This window comes from Rattus norvegicus, chromosome 16 (assembly GCF_021556685.1).
Source record: "Rattus norvegicus strain SHRSP/BbbUtx chromosome 16, alternate assembly SHRSP_T2T, whole genome shotgun sequence".
Lineage (NCBI taxonomy): Eukaryota > Metazoa > Chordata > Mammalia > Rodentia > Muridae > Rattus > Rattus norvegicus.
In genome coordinates this window covers 65,885,959-65,901,718 of record NC_141549.1, presented here as the reverse complement: position 1 = coordinate 65,901,718, position 15,760 = coordinate 65,885,959, and the positions used below count along the sequence as shown (strand labels likewise).

At 45.5% G+C, this 15,760-nt stretch overlaps 1 protein-coding gene; it reads right to left on the bottom strand.

Annotated features, from left to right (window-relative positions):
* The window catches only part of Erich1 (glutamate-rich 1), a gene marked incomplete at its 5' end in the record, with an annotated part of 52,793,804 nt that overhangs the window by 17,762,645 nt on the left and 35,015,399 nt on the right, over nt 1-15,760 (bottom strand).

Sequence of the window (15,760 nt, the reverse complement as noted above, 5' to 3'; positions counted from 1 at the left end):
AAAGTCAGGTGTGCCTTCATGCAAACCTATTCTGTGAGGGGTGGGGACAGGAGCTGAGGTTTGCTGGCTCCCAGCCTAGCTCCAGCTTTAGGGGGAGATGGTATCTCAAAGGACTTAAGCAGTGAGAGCTAGAACAGGGCATCTGGAATCAGCCTCTGCCTGGTGCACATTCACACTTAGGCACATACACATTCAAATTCATATACCACACACATGCACACGCATGCTCATAGGCATGTGTACACACACATATACACACATTCATATACTCACAAACACTCATACTCACACGCACTCACACTCAGACACACAAACACCCACACACACTCACTCATTAAAGATGAGCAGACTGCTGGGAGGATTGTAGACCTGTGTCATAATCTGTGTGTGTGTGTGTGTGTGTGTGCGCGCGCGCGCGCGCGTGCGCGCGTGGCAATGGAAGCTGGGCAGATGGAGAAATCTAGAAGAAATGATTTTGTTCTTGACTCTTCCCTCCTTGTGTTGATTTGTTAGATGGCAGGTCCTGTTTTTTCTTTAATGCCTCTGACAGCCATCCCCTCTCCCTCTCCCCCTCCCCCTCCCCCCTCCCCTCCCCCTCCCCCATCTCTCCACTACCAGTTCCTCCTCATACACAATGGAGGGAGGATGAGAAGGCTAAACAAAGACTGCTCTTGCTTGTTGGAAAAGGATCACTGGGAATAGCCAGGCAAGTCAAGGATGCCTCACTTGGTTCATCATGGTCTGTGGCACTCTGTCACCCACCCACACAAGGCTTCCTCTGGATGGCTTTTTTTTTTTTGTGTGTGAGACTGGCGGGTCTCTTGTGGTCACGATTCCAGATGTTGAGAATTACCCTATTGTTAGTGGACATCTGGAACATGCCTCCTTAATAGCAGCTCTGTCGATTGTTCTGACATGGAAAATGAAAGCAGCACCCCCCGCCCCCACCCCTGTTCTTGTGAGCCTCTCTGGGGAGCTCTGCAGCTGTCATGGTTGAGCCAGTGTCTTTTGTAGTTCTTTCCCGTGCAGGGCAGACAGACTTGGCTGTTTTTAAAGGACTTCTTGCTTTATTTTCATCCCTCTGCCTGCGCTGCCTTCCCACCCCCCACCCACAACTTACTCAGAATGCTAATTAAGTTTCCACTTTGCTCTTGGCTGGCAGAGCTGGACAGTGACTGCAGGCTGAGGTGGCTTCTCATTTTCTAGAGATGTGGGGGGGGTGCCAGGGTAGGGGGTGTCAGGGTGGGGGCTCGGGGTGGGGGTGCTGGATCTTGCTATCCTTATTTGCCATTCCAAGAAATATTTGAAAGGGGAGAGAAAGAGACGTGGCTGCTGAGAAACTTAGATTGATGAGCGTGAGGGAGGGCTGCAGGGGCAGAGGCAAAGTCAGGCGCTAACCCTTTCCCATAATTTCCCCTTCCCTTCCCGAGTTTGAAGATCCATAAGTAAGTAGAACACACCCGGTATCTGTAACAGATGACACACACCGATTTCCTATCACATCAAGACCTTTCTTCCACATAAAACTTAATCATCTTAACTATTTCACACACGGAGCAGAGAACAAAATAGTATGTTCACCATTTTGCACACTCACTGTCATCATCCACCAGTTGAGCTTCTTAGCATCCTAAGCACAAACTCCGTTCCGTTAAATATTAACTCCTCTCTACGCCGTTAAATATATTCCCTCCTTCCAGCTCCCCAGAACCTCGGTTCTATTTTCTATTTCTATATTTCTCCTATAAAATTATTAGCGAAGTAGATCATCTCATACTTGCCCTTTTGTGTCTGGCTTATTTCCCTTAGGGTAGTATCTTCAAGGTTTGTCCATGTGAGAGACTGCCATGGCAACATTCCAAGATATACGTCTGTCCTGTTACAATTGTCTAGCCCTCTGTTGGACATTTGGGTTGTTTCCACCTTGTGGTCATTCACTATGGACACCAGTGACTGTCGAGTCTTTCTCTTCACCTTTTAGTGTGGATACGGTCAAGTAGAATGGTCAGATCATAGAGTGAGTTTATGTGTAAGTTTCTGGGGCATTTGCCAAAGTGCTTTCCAGAGTGGTAGTGCCATCTTCGCTCTCTGTTAGCAAGGTACTAAAATTTCCTCTTCACATCCTTGCCAATACATTGCACCCTGCTCCATTTTTTGCTTGTTTACTTCATAATTATGGTTTAATGTGCATGAAATGCCTCTCTGTGTGATTTTGATTTGTATTCTGCTAATGGCCTATGATAGTCAATATCTTTCTTTTTCTTCCATTTTTATTAAATTGGGTACTTCTTATTTACATTTCAAATGTTATTCCCTTTCCTGGTTTCCTGTCCATCAGCCCCCTAACCTCTTCCCTTTCCCTTCTATATGGGTGTTCCCCTCCCCATCCTCCCCCCAATTACTGCCCTCCCCCCAACAATCCTGTTCACTGGGGGTCCAACCTTGGCAGGACTAAGGGCTTCCCCTTCCACTGGTGCCCCAACAAGGCTATTCACTGCTACATATGCAGTTGGAGCCAGGGTCTGTCGTATAGTCTTTGGGTAGTGGTTTAGTCCCTGGAAGCTCTGGTTGGTTGGCATTGTTGTTCATATAGAGCCTCAAGTTCCTTCAGCTCTTTCAGTCCTTTCTGATTCCTTCAACGGCAGTCCTGTTCTCAGTTCAGTGGTTTGCTGCTGGCATTCACGTCTGTATTTGACAGGTTCTGGCTGTGTCTCTCAGGAGAGATCTATATCCGGTTCCTGTCAGCATGTACTCTTAGCTTCATCCATCTTATCTAGTTCTGGTGGCTGTATATACATGGACCACATGTGGAGGCAGGCTATGAATGGGTGTTCCTTCAGTCTCTGCTCCAAACTTTGCCTCCCTATCCCCTCCTGTGGATATTTTTGTTCCCCTTTTAAAGAAGGAGTGAAGCATCTGCATTTTGGTCATCCTTCTTGAGTTTCATGTGGTCTGTGCATCTTGGGTAATTCAAGCATTTTGGCTAATATTCACTTATCAGTGAGTACATACTATGTGTGTTTTTCTGTGATTGGGTTACCTCACTCAGGATGATATTTTCCAGTTCCCTCCATTTGCCTATGAATTTCATAAAGTCATTGTTTTTGATAGTTGAGTAATATTCCATTGTGTAGATGTACCACATTTTCTGTATCCATTCCTCTGTTGAAGGGCATCTGGGTTCTTTCCAGCTTCTGGATATTATAAATAAGGCTGCTATCAACATAGTGGAGCATGTGTCTTTGTTGTATGTTGGAGCATCTTTTGGGTATATGCCCAGTGCTCTGGATTAGAATATCTACTTATGGGCAGTGCTTACCATGCAGGTTGAATCAATGATTACTTAGAAGAAAAATAAGCTACTGCCTACCCTGCAAGGCAAGGAAGGACTTAAACCTGCATGGTAAGCACTGCCCATAAGTAGATATCAACAGCAAATGGGCAAGAGTGCGTTAGAAGTATTCTAATCCAGAGTACTGGGTAGTTCCACACCTAACTGTTCATGTGAGAAAGAGGGTGTGAGCGCTTGAGATCTTGATCACCTGGGATTTGTCACTAAAAGACTGCTAGGAGACGTAATACCTATAATTGGTACCATGATGCCCCTGTTTGTCGTTCTCCTTGGCACATCTCTCAGGCACTTGAAATGCATGGTTATTGCATCTGTTGTATTTCCAATTATTTTTCTTGAATGCTGTCCTATGAGAACCACATGACCACTCTTGGGAGTAACAGCTAAACAAATATTTACTAAATTAAAGACCCAACGTTCACCATAGTTGATTGACTGTATCCAAAGCTGGTGAATGACCCCTGACTTGGGGTTTTTTATTTTATAAAAGCTGCCATTCTGACATTTCTAGAAATAGGGTATGGGCATTCTTCTTGTTCCTGATCATGAAAAATAAGCATCAGGGATTCAGTAAGGATATACCCTACAACACTGACATTGTTCTTGGTTTATTTCATTACAAGTAACAGCTGAAGAATGACAAGCAAAAATATAGCCATTACGAAGGAAAAGTTTTTAGGTCCGAAAGAACTTCTTTGTAGGAGAACTATAGGTTTACAGGGAAACCGTGGTGGGTGGCCACACTTTTGACACATTGCCACTTGTTCCCGACAGAAGACTTACCATTTAGAGCATCTCTGTCAGAGGAGCAGTCAGGGTTCCAGGGACAAGAGCAGCTTCCTCATGGCTAAGCTGCTGTATAAAGCCAGCCTACCTGTACTCCCTGGTCCTTCTGGCCAAAGACCTTACCAGAGCCCCATCCTTGTTCATAACCATATTCTCTACCATCCTCATTTCTACAACACCACCATATAGCCAGACACTCTATCATCTTGAATAAAGGCAACGTAGGCTGACTCATCATTTTCCTGGAATTCTTCTCATAAAATGAATCAACGTAAATTAGTGGACTAGAAAGGAAAACGTCTCCAATTGACAGGCCATCTAATGTGATGAGTTTCTACAATGGCATCTCAAAACAGGAAAGAACACAAGGAAATATATTGTGTTGGTTAGTTACTTTATTGATAATGTGACTCTTATTATTCACTGGGAATTTTTTAAAATTAAGTGTTAATATGTGCCCAGCATGGTGATTGGCACTGTGACTGTCACCAGGGGTAAAATTGAACATGGTCCTCTCCTCGCTAAGCCTGTATTCTGGTGGGAAATGCTGCTGTCAACCAGGGAAGCTCATAAGTCAATGTAAGATCACTGCCCTGCTAGGCTGATGAGGAAAAAGCGCTAAGGCCATGAGAGGGTTTGTCAGGGGACGACTTGCTGGGTTCAGAGGCAGGCAGAGTCTTTCCTGGAGCATGACCTGGGAATTGTCAAAGAAGAGAACGTGGATAGTTGAATCGTAATGAGTGGCTGCATAGGGGGAAGACGGGAAACCATCCATTGGACTTAGAGGCATAAGTGTCATTGGAAGAATCAGCTTAACTAGTTAACAGATGGAATGAATGAAGTTAAGTGAGCTATGCTAAGGTAAAGCCCACGCCTTGGTATGTGCCTTGGTTCATGGAGCATGCCTTGTGATCTGCCTTGTGACTGCTGCCAAACCCCTTCACCCTTCTTGGTTTTCTTCGTCAAATCTGTGGCTGAATATCCTGGGTGTACGAGAAATATAAAGGCTTTGGAGATTCAAGCTTAAATTATTCTTCAGATTCGCCAAGCTCTTAAGTCACTTCCCTTATGATAGAGTTGTGAACCAATGAACCCACTGCTAGTTAGAAATAGCCTGAAGGTAAATTCACTTTTTTAAGCCACTGATGTGAAGAGCATAGCTTAGCAGCAGAGGACTCTGGGAGTGTGGGCTTATTTGTGTGTGTGTATGTGTGTGTGTCTGTGTGTGTGTGTGTGTGAGAATATGAGTGTATTTGAGTGTATCTGTGTGTGAGTGTGTCTGTGTGAGTGTGTGTGTGTCCATTTGAGTGTGTCTATGTGTGAGTGTGTGTGTGTGTGTGTGTGTGTGCATACTGAGGAGCAAACCTAGGGCCTTATAGGTGCTGTGCTGGTACTCTACCCATGGGCTACATCCCAGAGCCATTTGCTTTGTAATTATTACTAGTATCTCAGAGACAATTTCTCTTCAACAGTATGCTACAGAGTTGAGAGAAATATTTTTAAAATTCCTAAGAAATTACTCATCTCATTTATTTAATGGCAAATATGACAGGTCCTTTTGATTTCTCTATTAATTTAAGTTCCTAGGTTGCTATGGTGATGATTGATTAAATATTAAGACCGAACAATGGCAAGTGTGGACACAGGCTGGTTGTGCTACATCAGCCAGTTAGTCCATTATGTGAAAATTCTTGCTTTATACCCCAAACCTTAAGTGACTCCTTTCGACTGGTCCTGTTCTCAAGTGCAATGACTCTATAGCGAATGGAGCAGATTCACCTCTGGTTTCCTCTTGAAGAACTTTCTCAGCTCTGAATCAGCACTGTGGGAAATTGAAAATCCTATGAGGAGCACAGTCACTAAATACGACAACGGCATACCTGTCTCGGAATGAGGGCTAGAGATTTGGCCAAGCTTGGAGCCTCAAACCCCCTGCTCTACATTCTCTGTTCACTCTCACTGTTGGTCTGAGTGGGGGATGAACCCTGAAGTTTTAGGCACAACAGAGGTATGGAGAGAAGACCACTCCTTAGCATCAGGAGAAGGAGCGTCCTGGGCAATGGCTCACACTCAAACAAGAAATGGATGTTTGTTATTTAGTCATAGACATGTTTTTTCTAGTCGTTTGTCATAACAGTATTGAGTGTGACACATCACAGTTATAAAGTACAATGTGGACTGTACTATAAATGAAGCTTAAAGAAAGTGACCTAAGGAGAGAGGAAAGCCTAACTAACACGAAGTTAGCAAAAATGGAAAGGTGAGATGGCATTTAAGCCAAAACCCAGTGAACAAAGAATTTGCTAATGAGAAGGATGGGGAGAAACTTTCAAAGTGGCTCAAAGTAGGCAAAGTCTACTGGGTATGGAAACACATTCTGAGCTAGGGGCAGCCCCAAAGAACTCAGCCCATGATTTCTTGGTCTCACAAGCTTGGGTAGAGTTTCATGATCACAAGAGAGCACTTCTTCACACCACTGTGGACAGAAGCAGAGACAGAGGGCAACATACTGAGGTTCTGATCTGCTCGAAAGGTACATCCCTAGTGACCAACTTCCTCCAAGCTTATTGGTGGCACGTCGGTAGACAGAAGTTAGAGAAGATACTGGACAAGTGTCATCTGCAGGCTACTGACATGGACCAGCCAACTCTCGGCTTACCCATGAGGAGCCAGCCATGTTGTCCAATGAGGAGCATGGGTTGGAAAGACATGCTGGCCTGTGGGTGACGTATGAGTAAAGATGGCAGAGAGTAGAGGCTGGGGCTAGCCTCCTAGCGGAGCGCCAGTCACTAAGAAGCATTTGTGCCCTTTGGTTTCCTCTCCTTGGATAAGGGAGATGACCCAAACACAAGGTGAACAGCTGAAAGACCTTCTGGGGATGCACACGTTCTTGTGCAAAGAAACTCTGACTTGTCAAAGTGATAATGAGGCCCTTGTCCTGTTCTCACATAAAAAGCTTTTTGAAATTCAAGCATCTTACAAGAATGAGTGTGTTCTGTGAGTTGGTTTAAGACCAAGCTGTACGGGCATTGATCATTACCAGACTGGGAGACCTGGGTGGTTTAATGACTGCTCAGCCAGCTGTGCCATTTACTAATTTCCTCCTGCCTTTGGTGGGGATGGAGACCAAGGAAGAAAGCTTGCTGCTCGGGAAGCCTCTGTGGGGCATCCAGCAAGACAGATTTCAGGATCCATAAACACTGCAGGGAGGTCAGGCAACATGGATGCCTTGGTGAGGGATGTGGAGCTGTTCATGCCTGGTGGTAGGGCAGCAGTTCAGACAGCAGAGGGGACCATCTTCCTGCTCGTTGCGTGTAGTCTCAATGTCAGGGGTTCTCTCGTAAGTGAAGATATGGATTACTGGTGAAATGAGTTGGTACTGAGGGCCGGATGGGAAAAGTAAAGTTAGGGTTGCCTAAAGCATGGACCTTAGGGCTGGAGAGATAGCTCGGTGGTTAAGAGCACTGGTTGCTCTTCCTGGTTCAATTTCAAGCACCCATGTGGCAGCTCACAAATGTATGTAACTCGAATCCTCAGAGAGTCATCACCCAGTTGGCTTCCATGGGTGCTATGCTTGAAAGTGGTGCATAAGCATATAGGCAGGGCAAACACCCGTGCACATAAAATAATAAGATAATATTTTAAAGTATGGACCTTGTCAAGCATTTATAGGAGAGTGAGATTGGTAGGAAGTGGGTATAATGGAGGCAGAGGGACCTTCTAATGGCGATCCTGTCATTGTCCTGGGAATGAGAGGGACACTGACATGGCATCCAATCTATTCCTGAGCCTATAAGCAGGGTTGCTTTTCCCACAGTACCCAAGAGGAAGCTGTCTGCTCCTTCTAAAAAATATCAAGATCTTTTTACCACATCGTCCCTTGTAAACTGCACTCCTGTCTTGCCACCCTAGAGACTTTCCGCTGTTGTTTTGCTGTGGTTGGGTCTGATCCAGTTCCTTCCAGCTGCAGTCTACTCTGCTTCTTCCCTCAATGGCTCAATGGCTTTAAATGACACCACCAGGCCACCCATGCAGCATTCCTCTGTGGCCGACACAATGGCACTTGTGAAATGCCACACGTGTTAGGGGCTGTCTGAGGATGTCTGTGCAGTGGAAACTCCAATCATCACGAACACTATGGAGGGACTCTAGCCAGCCCTAGTGTGGCAAACATGGCTTGGGCAGGCCTTGCCCCTCTCTCCCATTCCTGCCGCCATGCTACAAACCATCAGATTGCATTCCTAAAGCTAGCCACCAAGGTCTCCCTCCTATTTGGCCACTTCTTCCTTCTTAGACTGTCTACCAAGACCCAACTATCAAAGTATTGAAGTCCAGCAAGCAAAAACCCCCTTTGGCTCGCTTAATTAATATGCCCAATTAAAATTAAACACTTCATCCTAACACGGGGTTTCCTCTTTTATCTTTGTAAGCTGCCATTTTCTTATGGGCCTCATCTGTCTCCTCTCTATCCAGGGATAGTCCTTTGTCATCGTCCCAACCGCCTCCTTCCCAGAAAGTACCCCTTCCCCCTCTCCCTTGTCCATTTTCTCCCTCTCCCTTGTTCCTGTCCCCTTCCCACTCTTCCTCTATCTCCTGCCTTTGTCCCTTGTCCCTGCCCTTTGTCCCTCTGGGGTAAATAAATCTCCTTTGTGCTAAGAACTTGGTCTAGGGGTGTCTTGAGCTGACTTTCACATTCTACCTACACCAAGGAGCCAAAAGAGAAAATTAAGCAAACGCTCAGAGGCCAGGGAAGTGTTCAAACCCCAGCTCCGAGTTCTGACAAGCCTGCTAGAGCTAGAAACACACACTTCCTTGATCATTTTCACTTTATTTATTGGCACATCAAACTCACCAGTTTTAGCTAGTCTGGCTAACCCTTCCCCTGGGGATCCTGCCTGAGTTACATGGAGCTGACTCGAATACTGGCTTTTAAGTAGGGTTTGAGGATCTGAACTCTTCATGCTTATGAGGCAAGCACTTCATCTATTCATCTCCTCAGGACCAGAGAGTGAAGGTTGATTTTGTTTTTTCTTTGACCCTGGGATATCTCATAACTGTTCGTCCATTTCTGTCTTCTCTCAGTGATTTGATCCTCTGCTAACTGACCCTAGGTTTAGCATTTCCTCCCAGTTACTGATGACAGAGAGAATGGGGTTCTGACACACCACTGGTTATGTTCTGAGGAAGCATCTAGATACAAGGTCTGAATGGCCTGGATTGGTTTGGGTTTCCCCTCCATCTCTGTCCCCAACCCCATTCCTACAAACTCGTAAGGCCTATGGACCAGATATTCTGATAAACATTTGGGACAGAGGTAGAACAAAGCCTCTGCCTAAGCTTCAGGTCTGACATACAGATAACTTGAGTCAAGCATAAACTGAAATGGACATTTGGAGCCAACACACCTTGCCTGTTAGATTGGTACTGAAGTTCACAGCATTCACAGCTGGATGAGGCAGTCCATGTCTTTCTTCACCAACAGCTTGCATAGCATCTCCTAGTACTGTGGAAGCTAGTCAGCAAGGAAGAAGATTCCGGCTTGGTTTCTCTAAACCTTTTAACCAAGGTGTATGGTGTCTTCAGTCATAGAGCCTAACCCTCTGATTCTGATGGGCAACCAACGGAGTGGTGAGAGCTTGTGTAGTTTTCGGGGGCCTCTGGGAGCTCCCTGACAGACACCTCATATGGAAGAATTCCACACCTGAAATGGGAACTTTGGGCAGCGTATTTGTTTTCTCACTTCTAACTATTATATTTTATATTTTTAATTAGATTACCAGACAGCAGGGTTTGCCTACAGCTTTCTACACTTTATTATGGCTGACCCTCCACCTGCCCCATTGCCCCCTCCCCCCATCCCCCACTCTCCCTGCTTAAATCTCCAGCATGTCTCCTCTCTGCAAAAAATTTTATCTGTGCTTTACTGTCCCCACTCCCTTAATAAAACCTGTCCCAGTATCCCTCTCCTAGTTTCCTGGCTTTACAGTTACTCCCAGTTAAACACAGGCAGCTGAAGTTGCAAAGCTAGGATCCACACATGAGAGAAAACGTGATGTTTGTCCTCCAGGGCCTGACTGACTCGTGTTCTATAGTTTGTTTGTTTTCCCAGATCTATCCATTCGTCTGAAGTTGTTATAATTTCATTTTCTGTACAGATTAATAAACGTTCTTGTGGCTATGGACCACCTTTTTACTGTCCTTTTTCAGCTGATGGCCATCAAAGCTAATTTCACATCCTAGCTCTTGAACAGAGCAGCGATAAGTAGGGTGTGTGTAGAGGATAGAGAGTCCTTGGGGGCATTTGTCTAGAGAGCAGGATGGCTGGGCTACATGGTAGATCTGTTTATGAGTTTTTTTGAGCACCCGAATTGACCGCGTTAATTTTCACTCCTTTTAGCAGTGAATAAAGGACCCACTTTCCCACATCTACAGCAGCATTCGTGTCCTTTGTATTCCTGAGGATGTCATTTTGACTGGGATGAGGTAGAATTTCAAAGTCGTTTTAATCTGCATTTCTCAGAGTCAAAGGCTCTTTCAGGAGCAACTGTTGTGTGATTGGATTTGAGGCACACTCCACAGGAGGGAACCCAGGCTTGGTGCTGCAAACCCATTCAGATTCACATGGGTGGGAAAGCCAAAGGCAAGAGTGGGGAGCTTGCTGTTGTTTGATGAAATTAACACAGCATTAAATCATTTTCTAAATATTTATGTTTGTACCCATAGACAAATGCCACACTCTCAGCTTTAATCAAAATAGCCTGTTTTTATGATGAACAGTGGTGGAAAATGTCCAGATTCATGGCTACTCAAGGTGCTGAGAATCAGTGCTGGTTGAGGGCTTAGCCCCTAAACAAGGCGTCAGGACCACTCCACTCCGTCTTAGGTAGAGAGAACACAATGAAGAGGGAAGAGAAGGAAGGTGAGATCCAGATACTAGGAAGAATGGCTGAAGAGTCCATCTGAGCATGACAAACATTGCAATCATGATGGTACAGCTTTGGCTACCCTCGCTGGCCCTGTCAACAGTTTGTCCGGATGAGGGAGATGCTCACAGGGCTTTCCTTCCCCGCTGAACTATTTGCTGTAGACAGATAGTCATTGTTCTTAGTCATGTACCTATTGGGAGCCCACCAGCCTCCAGTGGATAGTTCCAAACCTACAGTCACCCAGATGGACCTGATTAAACCCAGTGGACCACAAAATAAAGGAAAACCCTATGGATGCGGGGAAGAGAGTTATAGGGAGGATGGGGGTGGGGCAGACAAGAGAGGGCGAGTTATGAGAACAGTGAGAGCGTATTATCTACCTGCTTGAAATTATCAAAGCTAAAGGCTCAGTGTTTAAAGAAAGAAACTGGAGTTAGTCTGCAGACAAGAAAGGATGAATCTGTGTTTCTAGCGGATCTAAAATGTGGGAGCTGGGATCCAGGAGGCAGACGAGGGAGGAGTCCCGAACCTAGGGGGAACGGACTCCCGAGAGCAGCGTCGAGGCACAGATCTACTGTGTTTCGAAGCAGCAAGCGTTTTGATACAGCCTTTGGGCCAATGGGGAAGCGACATGAGCTCTGAAGTAGCCAACTGTCCCATTATCAGGATGGGGAGGTACCTGGCTACCAGTGCTTGACGGGACTTCCGTAAAGATGGCGATCAGTCTCCACCCTGTTTCATGCCTATTCTGAGGTTCTACTACTTTGCTAGGATCCTCTACTTTGTGTCACATCCCTTGACAGTGGACTGGGACACTCCTACTATAGGGCCTCCCTCACTGTCCGCAGGGCCCCACCTAGGGGCCCCAGCACCCACACTGAAAACCTTATATTTTAGCTTCTGCCACACTTGGGTTTTGTTTTGCAGTTGTTTGGAGGGATGTGAGTTTATTGACTTTCCCCAAGGTTATGATCTTGGTACTATGCTAGAACCTGGATCACTAAAATAAATCATGAAAAGAGCTTTGCTGGGATTCTGTCCCATGGAATCCTGGGATTGAAAGCCAAGATAGGGAAAGGCTCATTAGTCCCATTTTTTTTAGAGGGGGAAACTGAGACCCAGACAGGTGAAGAGAGCAAGAACCATCCTCAAAGCCATGGACAGTCCTGGCACTTGTGAAGATGGTCTTTGTTTCTGACTTGCTGCTGCTGAGGTAACTTCTCATACTAGCCTTTCCTTGAATCTGGAAAGCAGCCATGCAGCCACGTGGGAGACGAGGCTCCGCTTGAGAGGGTGCCTAGTTATCGGCGCACCATATTTTTCTAAAGCATGCTCTTCTCCCAGTTCCTATCCTCTTAAGTTCTTGTGCACATGGTCTGTGGATTTATTAACTGTGAGTGGAGCCTGCACACAGGGACTGACTTCCCTGTGCAGCTTTAGGAAGAGTCATTGGCTTTTCCCCATGTCCCAAGGTGGGTCGCCTGTGAAAGCTGAAGAATTGAGGAAGTGTTAGGCCGTTGGCCTAACACGTAACTTTGAGTAAAGGTGATAACCCTGTGAATTACAGTATGAACTTACAAAGCCCCCACCAGCCATCCGTGTTCACTGCCTACAGCTACCCCGGCCCCTGGAATTGGAAAACACACATCTGATAGCCATACAAGATGGTCTGGACATGGGGTCTCTTGGTACCAGAATTCCAAGTGCTCGTAACTTTGGCCAGATGTTCTCACTTTTCCCAAGGAAGCCAAGGCTAGCAGGGTAATGACCACTTAAAACATGGCTCTAGACCACACTTTCTGGGCTGAGCTCATAAGTCTGCTGCTGCAGCTATGGGACTTTGGGCGGCACAGTAGGCAGTCCCCAGTTTGCCAAGCCACAATTACTCTTTACCACTGAAGCAACCTTGCCTTCATCAGAGGTTGGCCCAACTTGGTGGCTCTGGTTCTCTTGGCTGCAGTGGCACACTTCCCACTCCAAAGCGACTTCCTGAATTTGAGGGCCTTTTCCTTAGTCATTTGACTCAGGAACCTGCTCTGTCCTCTTCTGTGTTTTAAGACAGAGTCTTCTATAACTCAGACTGGCCTTGAACTCACTGTACCACTAGAGGTGACCTTGAAATCCCAATCTTATGTCCCTATCTTGTAAGCACTGGACTTACTAGTTTGCATCACCAAAAAGTGATGCGAGTCCCTTCTCTTCTCCCTCATCACAGCCTTCTCCGTGGCTGCTTAGCATTTTCCATGAAAGAGTGTTCAAGTAGCGTTGTGAATGATGAAGCAGTCATTGCCCACTCATAGAACAAATTTACAATATCTCTCAGCGGACATATATATGTATTACAGCAATTGACCAAGGTATCTGATTCCTAATTTGGTCCAAGTTCTATTAGGAGATATATTCTTGCTTGTTCGGTAAGATTTACAGACAGGGTCTAGCCAAGACGCTGCTCCGTCTCTTGTTTGATGCTATTTTGAGTTTTTGCACATGTGGAATCTATTCCTATATTTAGCTTTTATTCCAGCAGCCATGGGTATTTGGGAATGTTTTCAATTGACCAACTGTGGTGTTAACAAATCCTTGCATGTGCTCTGCAAAACATTAAAAACCCAGCCACCTCCCTTTCCCAACGGCATCTACAGCCTCAGCTATGCTGACCACGCCTTTTGTAAAACTTGGTTCAATGAATGATTCTCGGCCAGGGCTGGGAGATGCCACAGACACTTGAGGGCCTCTATTAATGAGGGAGCAGGAAAAGAGGAATAAATGATGCTGATAGCATCAAGCAGACTCTCAAATAATTCTAATTGGAGGATGGCAACAGAATAATCAGGAACATTGCTCAGAACTTCCAAGTAATTAGAATCTTGCTGCATTAGCTCAGACTGGCCTCAAACCCTCTATGAAGTATAGGCTAACCTTGAATTTGCTGTCTTCCTACTTTACCTTCATGAGTTTGGGGATTATAGGCTTGTGTTGTCATGTCTAGTTAGGTATTTAGAAATTTCTATCAAAACCCACCAGCCTTTCTATTGCTTATGCCTGTTCTTCAACTTCCTGTTACTGTAACAAAATACCAGAGGTAACCAACCTAAAAAGAAGAAAGACTTATGGTTTTGGAGGTTTATTCCATGGCCAGTTAGTCTTGTTGCTTTTGGACTTGAGGTGAGCTAGAACATTGTGGTAGGAACGTGTGTGGAGGAAGCCTGTTCACCTAGGGGCTGAGATGCTAGGTGAGAAAAAGGAGGCAGAGGTTATGGGTCCAGCATCTCTGTGAGCAAAAGCTCTCCTTGTAGGTCTTGCCTCTTATAGTTCACATCCTCTCCAAAAAGCAGTAAGCCGGGCACCACTGCTTTTCACCCATGGTGTGTGAGCGAGAGAATTCCTGGAAAGCAGCCACATCTCAAAGACACATTGACTGATTAGCACTTGACTGATGTGGCGAGGTCCTGGGCCTAACTACCTGTCTCTGGCTGGCTTTAGCTCCCTAAACAGTCACTGCTTACCCACCTCTAGGTCAGAACTAACATCTTACGACTAATAGATAAAAAACCTTTTAGAATCTGTTAACTTAGCAGGTCCCTTGTTTCCACCAGCCCCAAAGCTAAGAGTGTTACCAGACAGCATAGGAGAGATTTCTTCCTCTTGCTCTAACTGCCCCTCTGATGTGATCGCTAATGTATTTTAAAATTGCCCTGATTTATGGCTTTCTTTGTTCTGTGACAATAAAATGCCACAAAACTGCTTTCATGTGGGAACATTATATTTGAACATATCTAAATGTATGTTTCCAGTCCATGGTCATTCATTTTAGCTCCAGAATAAACTATTTATTTTATTCCTTTGAGATCACAGCTGTTCCTTTTAATGGCAGTTCTTTGGGGACACTGAGTATCTGAATGTGGCAGGATTTACGACCCAACTATGATGCTGAGAATGAACAACAACCCAAATCTCAGACCTCTACTTACCCTTCATTTACTAATTTTTTTAAAAAGGTTATTTCTTTTAATCTGTATGGTTGTTTTGCCTACATGAATGTCAATATACCATATGCATTCCCTAATGTCTGAGAAAGAAGCTGGAAGAGGGTGTTGGATCTCCCCGGAACTGGAGTTACAGAGAGAGGGTTGTGAGCCATCATCTGGGGCACTGGGAATTGAACCCAAATCCTCTGGAAGAGCACTCAGTGCTCCTAACCACTGAGCCGGCTCTTTAGCCTCTCTCCCTTCAATTCTACGAGAGCCACGTGTTTTGAGTCAGTATTATTCCGGATATCGGAGCAATCGAGCTGCAGTGCGCAGAGGGAACGAGGAGGGTGTGCTTAGCAGGGACACTTCCCGCTGTGCGTCAATGCCACCTGAATGCCCCAATGTATCCAAGATTTATTTCAAATTAGAAAGCAGCACATCACCAAGCTTCTTCATTCCCTTGGTCAACCTGCAGCAAGCGGCGACAGGAGAATCCGATTCTCCTGCCCACAGACTCCTTCCTCCCATTCGTCCGATTCTGTCCCTGCCAGAAGTGCATTCACTCTCCGTCCTCTTTACTTCCAGGATTTCCTTTCAACTTCTAGTTTCATTTATTTTCTACACGAAGTTAAACACATGGCTTGAAACATGCGAACAACTCTACCACTGACGTAAAGGACACTGCCATCTTGGTTTCATGTCTAAGCCCAGCAGGGTTCTGAGCC